This window comes from Tachypleus tridentatus, chromosome 9, assembly GCF_004210375.1.
Source record: "Tachypleus tridentatus isolate NWPU-2018 chromosome 9, ASM421037v1, whole genome shotgun sequence".
NCBI classification, from domain to species: domain Eukaryota; kingdom Metazoa; phylum Arthropoda; class Merostomata; order Xiphosura; family Limulidae; genus Tachypleus; species Tachypleus tridentatus.
In genome coordinates this window covers 129,513,470-129,530,012 of record NC_134833.1, presented here as the reverse complement: position 1 = coordinate 129,530,012, position 16,543 = coordinate 129,513,470, and the positions used below count along the sequence as shown (strand labels likewise).

The 16,543-nt window shown below is 34.7% G+C and overlaps 1 long non-coding RNA gene across 3 annotated transcripts in view; it reads right to left on the bottom strand.

Moving 5' to 3' along the window:
- The window catches only part of LOC143226364 (uncharacterized), a 70,439-nt gene extending 54,338 nt beyond the window's left edge, over window positions 1-16,101 (bottom strand). For all 3 annotated transcript variants that reach the window (XR_013014566.1, XR_013014565.1, XR_013014567.1), the window contains exon 1: window positions 15,802-16,101. This is a non-coding gene — a long non-coding RNA (uncharacterized LOC143226364). The remainder of the gene's footprint in view (window positions 1-15,801) is intronic.
- Between the last annotated feature and the right edge of the window lie 442 nt (window positions 16,102-16,543).

Below are 16,543 nucleotides of genomic sequence, written 5' to 3'. Positions count from 1 at the left end.
CACCTCACTTATACAAAGAAGCTGTCTTCACAAGTTACAAGCTTTCCTGGAAATGATGTAATGGAAATCATTATCGGTACCTGCCATGTGGTTATCGTCTTCTTAAATTTTGTTCTAAAACATCAGTTTGGTTATTTTTAAATTTTGCCCAAAGCTACACGAGGACTATCTGCGCTAGCCGTCCCTAATTTGGTAGAGTAAGAGTAGAGGGAAAACAGCTAGCCATCACCACCTACCACCAACTCTTGGGCTTTTCTTTCATCAAAGAATAGTGGGATTGATCATAACTTTATAATGCCCCCACGGCTGAAAGAGCGAGCATATTAGATGTAATGAGGATTTGAGCCCGTGACTTTTATTGATTTCTAGTCGGGCGTCCTAAACATCAGGCCATGGTGAGCCCCTCAAACATCAGAGATAGTGACTAAAAAAAAAAAAAAAAGACCACAAATTACGAAAGAAAAGTCACCGCATTATAAAACATTTGGTTGCATATAAGAAGACAGTGAGACCAAACCAGTTTTGATAAGATAAAACCGGATTGGCTTTCATAATATTAACGAACAAGTTACTCGATATCTGACAATGAAAAATGAATGACAGTCATGTGTTACAAAAAAGTTGTAAATAGAAAAAAAAAACATTACTCTCAAAATATCAAGAACTAATAGCAATAGCGTTAAAAAACAAGACGAAAAGATTACTAATGAATACATAGTCAGCGTGAAGCTTGGCTGATAAAATCGAATACTGAGAGCCTTCATACCAGTTTGGTTATCCGTGATTGACCATCAGTAGTTTCTAAATAAACTGTTTCTTCCAATAATATATGTAAATAATTACAACTAGAGGTTACAGAAAATACATAAACCTGAAGTCCGTAATGATCACTGTTTTATAATTTATTTGGGCGGTTTCCTCTAGCGACTAAATGTAAACGGACTGGGAATCTAAGAGATAATGGCTCGCAACAGATTTAGAGCCTATTATACAAGACTGCAGTTCACAAGAATCTATTATCTGGAACTATGGAGGATAGTACTAGTTTCTTGATGGATGTCTTTATTTGTAAAAATGTTTGTTACTCTTTACCGCTTAGAGAAATATTATAATGGTTTCTAATTCTTATTGTTTTTCTTTAAATTCTGATGTCACTTAATACTGTTTCTAATTCCTCATGTTGTTTTATAATTTCTGATATTCTGTGATGCTGTTTTTAATACTTTAAGTTGTTCCACAATTATTAACTCTTTGTAATACTGTTTCTAGTTTCTGATGCTGTTCCACAATTATTAACTCTCTGTAATACTGTTTCTAGTGCCTGATGCTGTTCTAGAATTTTAACTCTCTGTAATACTGTTTCTAGTGCCTGATGCTGTTCCAGAATTATTAACCCTCTGTAATATTGTTTCTAGTACCTGATGCTGTTCCAGAATTATTAACCCTCTGTAATACTATTTCTAATGCTTGATATTGTTTCACAGTTTTGACTCTGTAATATTGTTTCTAGTGCCTGATGCTGTTCTACAGTTTTAACTCTCTGTAATGCTGTTTCTACTGCTTAATGCTGATCTACAATTTCTGACACTCTGTAATACTGTTTCTAGTACCTGATGCTGTTCCACAATTTTTGACTCTCTGTAATACTATTTCTAATGCCTGATATTGTTTCACAATTTTTGACTCTCTATGATACTGTTTCTAGTGCCTGATGTTGTTTCACAATTATTAACTCTCTATAATACTGTTTCTAGTGCCTGATGCTGTTCCACAATTTTTGACTCTCTGTAATACTATTTCTAATGCCTGATATTGTTTCACAATTTTTGACTCTCTATGATACTGTTTCTAGTGCCTGATGTTGTTTCACAATTATTAACTCTCTATAATACTGTTTCTAGTGCCTGATGCTGTTCCACAATTTTTGACTCTCTGTAATACTATTTCTAATGCCTGATATTGTTTCACAATTTTTGAATCTCTATGATACTGTTTCTAGTGCCTGATGCTGTTCCAGAATTATTAACTCTCTGTAATACTGTTTCTAGTGCCTGATGCTGTTCCAGAATTATTAACCCTCTGTAATACTGTTTCTAGTGCCTGATGCTGTTCCAGAATTATTAACCCTCTGTAATACTATTTCTAATGCCTGATATTGTTTCACAATTTTTGAATCTCTATGATACTGTTTCTAGTGCCTGATGTTGTTCCAGAATTATTAACTCTCTGTAATACTGTTTCTAGTGCCTGATGCTGTTCCAGAATTATTAACTCTCTGTAATACTGTTTCTAGTGCCTGATGCTGTTCCAGAATTATTAACCCTCTGTAATACTGTTTCTAGTGCCTGATGCTGTTCCAGAATTATTAACTCTCTGTAATACTGTTTCTAGTGCCTGATGCTGTTTCAGAATTATTAACCCTCTGTAATACTGTTTCTAGTGCCTGATGCTGTTCCAGAATTATTAACTCTCTGTAATACTGTTTCTAGTGCCTGATGCTGTTCCAGAATTATTAACCCTCTGTAATACTGTTTCTAGTGCCTGATGCTGTTCCAGAATTATGAACTCTCTGTAATACTGTTTCTAGTGCCTGATGCTGTTCCAGAATTATTAACCCTCTGTAATATTGTTTCTAGTGCCTGATGCTGTTCCAGAATTATTAACCCTCTGTAATACTATTTCTAATGCTTGATATTGTTCCACAGTTTTGACTCTCTGTAATGCTGTTTCTACTGCTTAATGCTGATCTACAATTTCTGACGCTCTGTAATACTATTTCTAATGCCTGATATTGTTTCACAATTTTTGACTCTCTATGATACTGTTTCTAGTGCCTGATGTTGTTCCACAATTATTAACTCTCTGTAATACTGTTTCTAGTGCCTAATGCTGTTCCAGAATTATTAACTCTCTGTAATACTGTTTCTAGTGCCTGATGCTGTTCCAGAATTATTAACCCTCTGTAATACTGTTTCTAGTGCCTGATGCTGTTCCAGAATTATTAACCCTCTGTAATACTATTTCTAATGCTTGATATTGTTTCACAGTTTTGACTCTCTGTAATATTGTTTCTAGTGCGTGATGTTGTTCCATAATTTTTGACTCTGTATAATACTGTTTCTAGTACCTGATGCTGTTCCATAATTTTCGACTCTCTGTAATACTGTTTCTAGTGCCTGATGCTGTTCCAGTTTTGACTCTCTGTAATTCTGTTTCTACTGCTTGATGCTGATCTACAATTTCTGATGCTCTGTAATACTGTTTCTAGTACCTGATGCTGTTCCACAATTTTTGACTCTCTGTAATACTATTTCTAATGCCTGATATTGTTTCATAATTTTTGACTCTCTATGATACTGTTTCTAGTGCCCGATGTTGTTCCACAATTATTAACGCTCTGTAATACTGTTTCTAGTGCCTGATGTTGTTTTACAATTTTTGACTCTCTGTAATACCGTTTCTGATACCTGATGTTGTTTCAGAAAATGTTGTGATTGATCTAAGCTATTTTGAGGTGAATTGTAACTTGATGAAGTAATCTCAAAAAGTGATGATGCTGCATATATATTTGTGACTCATTTGACTAATGTAATTGATGCTCTTCCGCGTATAACGCGGTACTTTTAAGTGCTCGTGGACGTAAGATAGTAGGCTCTCTCGGCTATTTTTGGTCATACCGACTCATTAAAGTTTACACTAAAGAGTGATACTTAGTCACGAATCCTCAGAAGAAGGTATAAGTACAACGCCTTCCCTTATCTAGCTTCCTTTCTGCTGCTTCCAAAATGTTCAGAGCATTTTCGTACTTAAAATATAGCTATTATAAGTTTCAGGTTAAAAGAAATGTTTTATGCACTAACGTGTTAGATCGCCTGTTTTCTAATTCCACGTTTGTTCTTATTTCCAGTTACAATTTCGGCAACTGTTTCCATGTGCTTTAGTTTCTAAATTCTACTAAAGAAAATGACATTTCACTTTGTTCTTTTCTCTATATCAGTTGAAAAGGCGAAAAAACGTACGAGAAATAACTAGAAACTTGAAAAATTGACATTCTGCTAGGGAAGCAAAAGCAAAACCTGTGTTAAATAAAATCCACAAACGTGTGGTTTGAGGCATTCAAAATAAGGATGTGCTGCACAAGAAAAACCTTTTATAACGCTACTTTAAAGTGCGGAACTTGTAAAGTCTAGTATCTCTTACAAAAGTGTTTTACGGAAAAATACACCTGTTATTGTTCTGTCTTCCTTTTACGCGTATATATGTACTGTAATGAGAGATGAAAACGTATAGAATCAAACTGAAACTAAGAACTGGTCTTTAATGAATTTCTAGAGTAGCAACAACAAAGCGTGTACTTCTATTCATATATAAAAAATATCTACACGTTTTTACTAGATTTCGTGACATCTGTGGGCGGAATGGAATTTTATACACACCACACCCCCTGGGCGTAGCTGAGTTAAATAACATGTTATTTTAGCTTCACTTCAGGTAATAGAGGCAGGGAGTTTTGTGGGTTACACAGTGAGAAACATTTCTACTTAAAAAAAACAAAATAAAAATAGGATAGAACCAATGTATTATTAACATTTGAAAATTTTTTATCATCTTTTAAGTCAAAAATGTTTAAATAACGGTTTTTAGATACGTATTGGTCTATAAAGTAAATTATCAATATTTAGTCGTGATTAATTTATTATTTAAGTGAGAAATAAGGAAAATAGTGGAATTACAATAAAATTATTTCAACTTAATCGAATATTTATCTCCATTTATTTTATACAATTTTCTCGAAAAATATAACGCTATAACTCTACAGTAGCACGAAGTAGTGTTTTTCTACTTACTTGGATTCAGTGTGGCCTAGTGGTAATAATGCTAACCTGTGAACTCGAAGGTTCATGGTTTGCGACCTGTTGCCTTAAAATCGTTCTAGCAATGACGGTGAAATTCCACTATTTGTTTAGAGTAGTCAAAAGTTGGAGGTAGATGCTCTTGACTAGATGCTCTCTTTTTATTCTATCAGGTCAAAAGTAGAGACGTTTTGCGTACTTAGGTTTTTGTATTATAACCATAATAACACTAAAACAAAACAATTATAACCATTTTGTGTCACTATCGTCACCAATTGCATGCTGTAGACGCATCAATAACGATATAGACCCTAAAGCCGTGGTAATAATTGATTTCGTTATTTATGCGTCTACAGCATGGCAATTAGTGACAATGGTGACACAAAATTGTTATAATTATTTTGTTTTAATGTTATTAGGGTCTCTATCGTCCACGTCACCCGCTGGTACAGCGGTAAGTCTACGGATTTACAACGCTAAAATCAGAGGTTCGATTCCCTTCAGTGGACTCAGCAGATAGCCCGATATGGCTTATAGGTCTTTGTCGTGTACAAGAGAAAAAAACTGATGCTTTCACATATGCAAGTAAATATTCCTATTGCAAAGATTTTATTATGTTATATTAGATACTTAGGTTTTTGTATTGTGCGAATATCCCGAAACAAAAAACACCTACTTACCTTGTAATATTACTTTTTCCCCCTTTTCAAGATGCAAATTAGCACACAAAATTTGTACTTATATAAACTTATGAGATGTAATAACCAGAATACTTACCCTTGAATTTATTTTGTAGAAGTGTCTGATTACACATGCTACTGTGTTAGTATACATCTTATTACCAGATCGTAATACAATTAGATTGGGCCTGTTTGATGCGCGTTAGTTTGACTATCCTTTAATATAAGGCCTACACCCATTTACATTATTTTAAAGAATACATTTTATAAGTTATTTTTGTTCATGAATTACACCTAATATTTCATATTTCGCGTCCCGTTAAGGGGAAAAAAACAACAATTCGCGCTTCATATTTGCCGATCGGGTGAGCTCACTTGGACCAGGTTTGAGTCTCGCGAATTGAAAATTATGAGTTGATAAACCTAACTATCAGACCATTATAAATGATATGAAGAAGGCTTAGTATAGAAGTCGAAACGTCATCTTTTCTTTCACCAGATATTTGCAGTCCATTGAAGTTTCAAATCGACCGTTTACCCCTTTATGGACTCTAGTTTTACATCATAATATACAAAAAAAAACACATCAGTTTAAAGATATTGCTATGGATGGAAATACATTTTGGTACAGTTAATTTAAAATACAAACTTTTTTTTCGTTCGTGATTGTAATTCGGCAATATTATTATAAGTTACAAAATACTGATAGAAAGTCTCAAAGTGTTCTATGGCTTGGTGGGTTAAGGCGTTTTACTCCTTTCAACTGTGGGGGCGTTATAATGTTACAGTGACTCCCACTATTCGTTGGTAAAAGAGTAGCCCAAGAGTGGGTGGTGATGACTAGCTGCTTCTCCTCTAGTCTTACACTGCTTAATTAGGGACGGCTAGCACAGATAGCCCTCGTATAGCTTATCGCGAAATAAAAAAAAACCCAAAACAAACAAACGAAGTGTCCTCATGGTGGCACACTGTATCATTGTTTTCTCTGTATTGTACTTCTTCATAACAAAGCTACCTATTTCTTTCCTTTTATTATTTTGGTGCCAAGGATATCACATAATGCAAATCAGTTTGTAGAATATTTTCACTAACTTGAAATGTATAATATACTTGATAAATTATTACAAATTAATAGACAATAGTAAATATATTTTCAAACATTCGTCGTAAAAACAGCTTTGATTATCATATATTATTATTAAATCTACAACACATCAGCACTTAATTTATTCTTTATACTTAATGTCTGATACTATTCGAAATTTTAAACCTAATACTCGTAAACAAAACTTTGCTGCACTGAAACGTGAATAATTGATAAACAGACGTTTGAAAACAATATATCGTCGTCAAAAAATGTTTGTTCTTGCTCCGTGTATAAAACCTATTGATATCTAGATTATTTATTTTTAGTGTACTGATAAATGTTTTAAAATTTCTTTTAGAATTTGTTTTAACTTAAAGAAAGATTGAAAATATGAGAGATTTATTTACAGTGAGCACGTGCAAATTATAATTAAAATACATCGTTTTATGAATAACGTAGTAGATTGTTTTACTGAAGACCCTTATAAGAGATGAAGAACTTACGAAAACATTTCTAGAAAAGTACCAGGCAGCGAAAGACCGATATTTGCAGGATTTGTACTTGAAGTTTCTAAGCTTCTTAAACATACTAGGGTTAATGTAACATGTTTAATACTAATATATCATGAGTAAGAAGCAAAGGATAATATGCTATAATACGTCAAACAGATTACATCTGCTATATCCACTGTCTGTGAGGTCTTTCACCCAATTACTGATTAGTTGTTTGTTTGTAAGATAACTCCTTATAATTTATAAGCAACATGTTCAGTTTCTCCACCAGACGAATGCGTTGATAAGAAGAGTCACGCTTGTTCACAAGAGGGAAAACCGAATCTTGTCATTTCATTATCCATTCCGCTTTCATTGTAGTTCCCATTTTGTTTTTACGAGTTAAGGTTATGTAACTTCACGGAGCTTTGTTTAAGTATCTGGAAATGTCAGAAAAATCTTAAATCAATTATCTTTATGCCTTTTCACTTCCTTTGATAAACATTGAACAAGGGAAGCGATTGATATTTCTTTTTTATTCTATCAAACAATGAGTTATTTTAAACATTTTATACTCAAATAAACAAATGTGATATATATTGTGCAGAAACCATATCAATGGCTAAGTTAGATAATGCACAGAACCTATGTTGTGCCATTTAGATACAGTTTTCTTTCTGCTTCTTTGCAGAAATAAATTATTTACACAATACATTCGAGAAGCTCTCTCGTTGCTACAGCTTTCGAATTAATCAAATATTATTAGTCTAGAATGAAAGACATAAAAAAGATAAACATGTAAAAATGACCTTGTCAATATGAATGACTGTTAGTTGATGTGTCTACGTTGAGAACCAAAGGTTTATGCTTAGAAATACTTAAAGCGCATAATAAGCGACACCTATAGCTTAAAATGAGAAAATATCGTAGTATAATTTTTCAACGTTCAAATACTTCTAAAATCAGGGGTTCGATTCCCCTAGATGGACTCAGCAGTTAGTCCTATGTGGCTTTACTATACGAAAACACACACACACACATTCAAATACTCTACTTAATTTGGCGATTTTCTATAAAAGTGGCCATTCAACTAAAGTATTTGTAAATACATTCATCTCTGACTTTTTTGTTTTCTACAGGGTGTTCGGAAAGTCACTGTGCAGTTATATATTTATTGTGATGTGGAACAGATGTGTATCTGGGAATTTTTCAGCAAATCGTTGTCGCACCACATCTGTGTATCTACCATCTTCTCGGAATACGTGTTCGACGAGCCATACACGTTCTTCAGTTGTTAAAACCATATTAGGATCAAAATTCGAAATATAATAACATATGATTACACAACTGTACAGTGACTTTCCGAACACCCTGTAGTTTCACTTCCCTCTTTCAAATGAATACTTCACTTTCAGTCAGTCTTGCTTAGCACAAAATTTTTTTTTTTATTAATTTCTTTTATAATTTCACTTTGTGAAGTTAAAAGGAAAACAAAATGTCCACATTTAAATAAAATAACAACATCGTAATTACGATCTAACAATGGAATGTTAATGAATTTCGAGAAAAAGGTAAATATATATAACGTTCCTATCAGAAGGCCCGGCATGGCCTAGCGCGTTAAGGCGTGCGCTTCGTAATCTAAGGGTCGCGGGTTCGCGCCAAACATGCTCGCCCTCCCAGCCGTGGGGGCGTTCTAATGTAACGGTTAATCCCACTATTCGTTGGTAAAAGAGTAGCCCAAGAGTTGGCGGTGGGTGATGATGACTAGCTGGATTACCTCTAGTCTTACACTACTAAATTAGGGACGGCTAGCACAGATAGCACTCGAGTAGCTTTGTGCGAAATTCCAAAACAAACAAACAAGACGTTCCAGTGATTTTGTTTATCTGAGAAGATTTTACAACTACAAGCTTTTTTTAAAAACAAACAAACAAAAACAACTGATGCTAACCTATACAAAAAAATACGCATTTCTTATTTAACACAAAATTATTTAGATCAAATAGCAGTTTTGTTTAAATACCATTTAATTCTGAAAACAGTGATTTTTAAAACTGGTGCTAATTTTCTAGTAGAGGTCGACTAAAATTAGAGATGACAGCAGTACCGGATTAAGTGAAGTACAAATGAATGTAATCGCCTTGAGTATGCTGGATTGAAACCCCTTCACCCACCAACTAAGAGAAGAAAAAATAGAACAAATAATAAAATCTGGATGTCTCATTTAAAAAACACACGGTTGCAACTGTGTCACTATGTCAATGGTGATTTTAGCCTCTTCATATAGACCTATAATTTTTGTAATTTTTCATTAACATGTCTCACTGCTTGATTCCTGCAAACACTTTCTAGCTCATTTAATAACAGGCCCAGCATGGCCAGGTGGTTAAAGTAGTTGACTCGTAATCTGAGAGTCGCGGGTTCGAATCCCCGTCACACCAAATGTGCTCGCTCTTTCAGCCGTGGGGTCAATCCCACTATTCGTTGGTAAAAGAGTAGCCCAAGAGTTGGCGGTAGGTGGTGATGACTAGCTGCCTTCCCTCTAGTCTTACAGTGCTAAATTATGTATTGCTAGCACAGATAGTCCTCGTGGAGCTTTGTTTAAAATAAAAAATAGCAATTTAACAAAAAATTCACCTCATTACTTTATGTTTATTATAAATAATAGAATTAGTGTTTTACATATTATATATCTATCACTTGGTCTCCAGATGGGACAGCTGTTTGCCTTCGGAATTACTACGCTAAAATCAGGGGTTTGATTCCCCTTGATAAGTAGCATGCAAGTGTATGTGAACTTATGAGCTTATCTCACACAAAATTTTCCCACCCACCCCACTCCAAGTCCTTAATTCGACAATGTTGAAGGATTTTTTTAATAGAGATAAACGAAAAATCAGGTTTAAAGTATTTTCAAGTAGAAGTAGTACAAAACCTGCGATGTACTGAAACAACGTCAAAGTTTTGTAGATACCACAAGCTGTTTTCTTTCGTGAAATATATCGCATTTCTTAATTGGCGTTCAATTTTGTTTTCATGTGACATATTGGGCGCAACACTTCTGCATTTGACACATTAACAGCAACTGGTTAAAACTTTTCAAGCTCGACCAAAATACTAGTTGTTACTTTTTTTGCCTTTATAATTATAAACTCACGCACGATATCGGTAGATGCACCTTACAAATACCATAATGTTGGCTTCTTAAGGAAATAAACTAGCAGCTATTGTATAATAGTTTGTTAATATATCTTGGGTTCCTACAAATGGTGTTTCTGACAAAAGTTATGCAGTATAGTTCCCATACAAAAAGTCCCATCGTAAGGCTATCATGTTCAAAGCACACACACCTCTTCCTTGTTTGCTTTCTATAAGTCATCTAGTGTACGATGAAAACGGCTTTCCACAGCCCGTTTCAACAATTCAGTAGTACATGTATTCCTAGGCAAACTGACCTCTATGTCTTTATATGGAATAGCATGCTCATCTGTTTCATTCTCCAGTTGCTTGAGTTTGTGTGATGATTGAGTGGATAGGTTGTGGAAGCAATTTGTATACACTTGACTTGTGTCAATTTATCAAAACATCCTTCCTGGTTACGTTGTTTCTCACCTGTTACAAGACACTACACTTTGCTTGCTATGACTTGTTGTAGGTCTTTTTCTAGATGGTCCTGGGGTCCCAAATTAATCCATGTTCATTTATTTTCTAACTCCATTAAGTACCATTGATATCTTCACCTTGGAAACTCTAAATTCTCGATGCTAACATATGTTATTAATTTACGAATATTTCCAAAAACGCTCAATTTTTGGTGGCATCATAATTCTTACATACTGACAAATACTATCAAAATGTAATTTTGTACCGGCTGTGGTTGTCACATGACTTGGTTATTTGTTATCAAATATCATTTTAAACGCACTCAACTCTTTGCTTTGGATTTAATAGTTTACAAAGAACTCGTTATGTTACCGTAATTTTAAAATAATTATCAATTTGTAGAAAAATAAATACATAGAGTGTAGAATGATCATTATTCGTAATCTGATGGGTAAATTGATTTTTCCTCATACATTCTTTTTTTATGCTTTGAAATTTCACCCATAAAAGCAGCATTCCCTCAAATGTAATGCTTTAGCAATTCTACGGTTTTAAACTTAAGAACTTACCTGATAACTATCTTTGAAAAAAACCACTATAAACGTTTTAACATCGTGGGTTCATAGACAACTGCTTACACTGGTTAAAGTGGCCTTAATAATTGATAACAAATATTCCATCAAATGGTATACCTTCTGTAAAGAAGTACAGATTGCTCTTTGAAAACAAAAGGAACCCTGTTAAGGTAGTAGAAAATTAATTTTATTGATGAGCACCCGTGATTTGAATTTGCCCTTAATTAAAAAAAAAAAGTTTCTATATACTTTTCAAAATCTTTAGAGGATTTTGTTTGTTTGTTTTTGAATTTCGCACAAAGCTACTCGAGGGCTATCTGTGCTAGCCGTCCATAATTTAGCAGTGTAAGACTAGAGGGAAGGCAGCTAGTCACCACCACCCAACTCGAACTCTTGGGCTACTCTTTTACCAACGAATAGTGGGATTGATCATCACATTGTAACGCCCCCACGGCTGAAAGGGCGAGCATGTTTGATGTGACGGGCTTTAAAGGAAGTCGAATATTAACAAACATAAATTGTACAATTTTTCTAGTCAGGAAGAATAGTACTTTTTTTTTTAACGGTTTCTGTAGCTCTTCAAATTAAGGAGTTTAACATGGAACAAGATAATAAAAAAATTGTTACTTTGAAAAGAGGGATAAAAAGTACAGAAACAAATTTAATCAAAACTGGGGACAAACTAGGCTGGGAGTAGTGTCAACGTTATACTCTCAACCTGCAAATCCCTATTTTGGCTCCATGTCTCAGTAATTATCAACTTTAGTGTATTCAAGTAGGAAATTGTAGCTTGACAAAATATAACTAAAATTGTAGCACTCACAATTTCAGCGAAGTACGTAAATCTGTGGAATAAATTACTACTCACAAGAATAGGTAAATCTACCATAGTAACAATCTACTGTTAGAAGAGACAAAGTACAACAATGAAGAACGGCAAAATCGAGAACATATGAATCTTCAAAGTGACAATTTCCAATTAACAAGCTACAAGTTGTACAAAGTCCACCCGTGGGGCGTCGGTAAGATTTCGGATTTACAGCTTTAAAATTAAGGATTCAATTCCCGTCAGTATCCATAGCAGATAGCCTGACGTAGCTTTGTTATAAGAAAAACACAAAAGTTTCACAAATTACGTTTTAATTAATGCGCATTAATAAAACACCAGAGTTTCTCAACCGTGGAAAAGTGAAGGGCATAGAGAAATTCTTCAGGGTAAAAAAAAAACCCGAAAGGAACTGGAATTAATTTTAAAACTGCCCTAGGACATGCTCAATGTTGTGTTCATTACTGTTGTCCAGGTTTCAGTAAAATATCTCTGTAGCTGCTTATAAAACTATAATCAATAATAACAAAGCTAGAGAAACTGCTCTAAATATACATGTTGTTTTCTCTAATAAAACCAAGCATTTCCAACTACCGTAAAACAGAAATTTTCCAGTTAGCGTGTTGATGCTTGAATGACTTCTACATGTATGTGATGCCAGGCTATAATGACTTTGAAGAACGTAAAAATGTTAAAGGATGGAAATCTGGACTTTCAACAATAAACTTAAAAGTAGCCCTACAACCTTTGCAGGAGTTTATTTAGGAGCTGTGCGTAGAATTCGACGCAGTATACCTAGCTGTTTATATTGTAGGCTTTAGTGCTTGAAAGGTTTCGAAGAGAAACTTGGCCAGTAGCGATGAAAAACCCATAAACTCTCACGTTCTTTGTTTTTTACGTTTGAGGACTAAATTTCATTCCTTAACACACAACAACAATAAGAATTATTTTCATAGAGAAAAACAACTAATAAAACTATTTTACTATCTATGAACGTGGCCAACGTTGATTGTAAAACATCGAGTAGTTAAAATATCAACTCCTACACACTATCAAAGCGACTCAAGATAGATTTTCTCTAACATGACGTGTATAATGTTGAGTAGTACGTCTTTATTGTATTGCGTGAATCCTACAAAAGAAAGATGTCACACTTTTGTAATCCAAAATGGAAAGTTATTAATAAGATTAATCCAATAATTCATTCAGTGATGTCGAGAAACCCACAACGTTGTTCGCTCTTCTATATAAAATATTTTCTCAACCGAAACGACCCGTTTTTGCATATAAATTTCCCAATAATTCATTGTTTTACACGCCCTTCAATACAACAGAAAAAAATCACTCCTATCAGTTTATTCAAATATACGTTTGTGTAACTGATTCTGTGAGGAAAATAATACACGTCTTCCTACAGAAAATCGTTCTCTTTGCGAAATCATCCTGGCAAACAAAGAGCTAAGAACACGTATCATGACGTTCAAGGCTTCTTTCACACTGTATTCAGCTAGTGGGCGTTTGTGTTAACGGACTTATTTTTGCTATCCATCATCCTCATTGTAGCATACAACGCATGCGTAGTAGAGGAAGCACATTGATCGTCAAACAGAAAGTAGGGCACGAGGCCAAGGCAACACATAGTTAGGGATTTCTGGACCTCATGATAGATTTTTTGGTCTTTGGTAAACTCGAAGTTCAGATTAATCAATCACTTCTGTGACCATATGCGGTATAACGCAGAGAATGGAGTTTTTAGCGCCATCTGTTGACGGTTATTTAATCATCTGAAAGAACTATATGTGAAATAAGACTTTTCATAATCTGAGTAACTTGCTACGAATAACTGGATGTTTTTAAATAGAGAAATTCTACCTATGGATCCAACAGTCTAATGTGTTGCATTATCTCTGGATCCAACAGTCTAATGTATCACACACTATGTGGATCCAACATTCCGATGTATCACAATCACTGTGAATCTAACAGTCTAATATGTCACACTCTGTGGGTCCAACAGTCTGATGTATCGCACTGTATGTGGATCCAACATTCCGATGTATCACAATCACTGTGAATCCAACAGTCTAATGTGTCACACTCTCTGTAGATCCAGTAATGTGACATATCTCAATCACTTTCAGACACCTCATGTAACCCTTATTCTTTCAGAACAGTTCATTTTCCCACAGAGTTCCGGAATATTATTTACTCTCACAGGGATCGTATACACTATCATGACTCACATTCCTCCATTGATTCTAAACAAAACGCAACATTGCTACAAGGATCTGAACTACTTTGATTCTTACAAGTCTTCACGAATGTTACGTTTCTTCGTTGATTTCTTACAAACTAAACATTCCTACGGTGTTCTATTAACAAACCCCATGTCAATCGAGTGAACCGCACATTCCTATACACACACAAATCACGAGATATTTCTAAATGGGTATTACACACAAAAGTCTTATTTTTGCAATACTTTTCAGAATTCACAACATTGCATGGATTAAAATAACCATTGTTCCTACAGACATTCCCACACACTTCATATCTGCAAGGGATCCAACTCATTTAATATTCCTCGTGATTTCTCAAAAACTCAAATTTCCCAGGGATTAAAAGGCTTTACATTCTTCAGTTATCCCTTTTCAGTGCATTTAAGTAAGTATTATTAAAGGGAAGGCAGCACCACTAACTTTTGGGCTACTCTTTCACCAACAAATAGTGGGGTTGACAGTCACTTATAATGTCCCCACGGCTGAAAGGGCGAACATGTTTGGTGTGACGGTGATTCGAACCTGCGCCCCTCAGATTACGAATCGAGTGCCTTAACCACCTGGCCATGCCAGGCCTGCTAAAGTGAGTAAAGGTTTGAATGAAAACAAACTCCAGGCACTTGTCAGCAAATATTTATGACGGCTTTCAAAATATTTTGCTTCCTTTCAAGACATGATGAAACCACTGTATTATTCTTTCACTTCATATGAGTAAAAGTGAAAAAAGAACTGCCATGTGGACCAAGAAACAAATGTATTGTGAAGTCAACTTTACGTTCTTGATACTTTAAAACGATCTCTTACGATTCCATGAAATATAACTAACTAAATCAAATTCAACAGCCTAATTAAAGACACACTTCAGGAAATAGTGGGGTTGACTGTCACATTTATAACTTGCCATCGATGATTAGTATAACGTTTGTTCAACAACATATCACAGCTCGAACCCAGACCTTTCTGATACTCAACCTGGTACGTTAACTATTAGACCGTGCACAGCGTGTTCCCCCTTTTTCCCTCTTTACGTAAATATATATAATTAAAGTGTTGTTTTGTAAACAATCTTTATAAAATAAAACGTGTTTCAATACCTGTGCGGCACATATATATTACAAGAAAACTTTAAAATCCTAATATACGGTAATTTTATTTTTAAAAGTCCCCCAGTGACAAAGCGGTGTGTTTACAGATTCACCAGCTTTCGATACCTGTGGTGGGCAGAGCAGAAATAGCCCATTGTGTAGCTTTGTGCTTAATTCTAAACGCACACACATAAGTATTTTCAGAAATCACTTTCAGTTTTTCTACAAATGTAATACAATAGAAAGGATTACCAGCAACAAAAAAACATACGATGTATCAGTTCTTATATTATTCAGTGGTCATTCTTGCAACACATACCTCTTGTGTTTGCAGTCTACATAGGAACCACACCCCAGTCGGAACGAATATAATTCTTAAGATCTTTGATTGGGCTTGATCCACTTACAGGTTTATGATTTACGTCAACAATAACTAGTATAACATACTTGTTATACAAGTATCCACAGAATGAGTTTCAAGTGTGTCGGCTCAAGAGAACTGCACAGGGGCGACTTAGGTTTTCAGCCGATTCAGCAGTAAACAATGAACATTTCACTTTCAACACATATTAAATGTCAAGGAGACGTTAACAAAGTTAGCGCTCTCTGTAACACAAGTTAACAACAAAGGTCCTTGGTTATTTGATCGTTATTCAAACAAAAGTCACGAGAAAACGTGCGTAGTTTCATAAGGCTGCCACACGAGGTGGAACCATACCACGTGTTATGTTTGAGTAATACTTGTTTCTTTGTTTTGTTGGTTATGTACAAAAACTGCAGGACTGATACAAAGAACCCATGCGGGAGAATACATGTGCAACAAAAGAGAAGACTTGAAAGGATCGAGCCACAAACGTTTAGAACTTGTGCAACAAATACATATACAAGGAAAATTCATATTTCAGTTGCTGAGTATCTATTGCATTATGTAACAAAATTTTAACTTTTTCTTGTTCCTGAGCAGAAAGTGTTATTTTCCAATTGCTTATGCCTAAAGTAAATGGAAAGACCCATTTTTCTCTTCAAACTTAGCTTTTCTGATCTGGGAGCGTATATCGAAA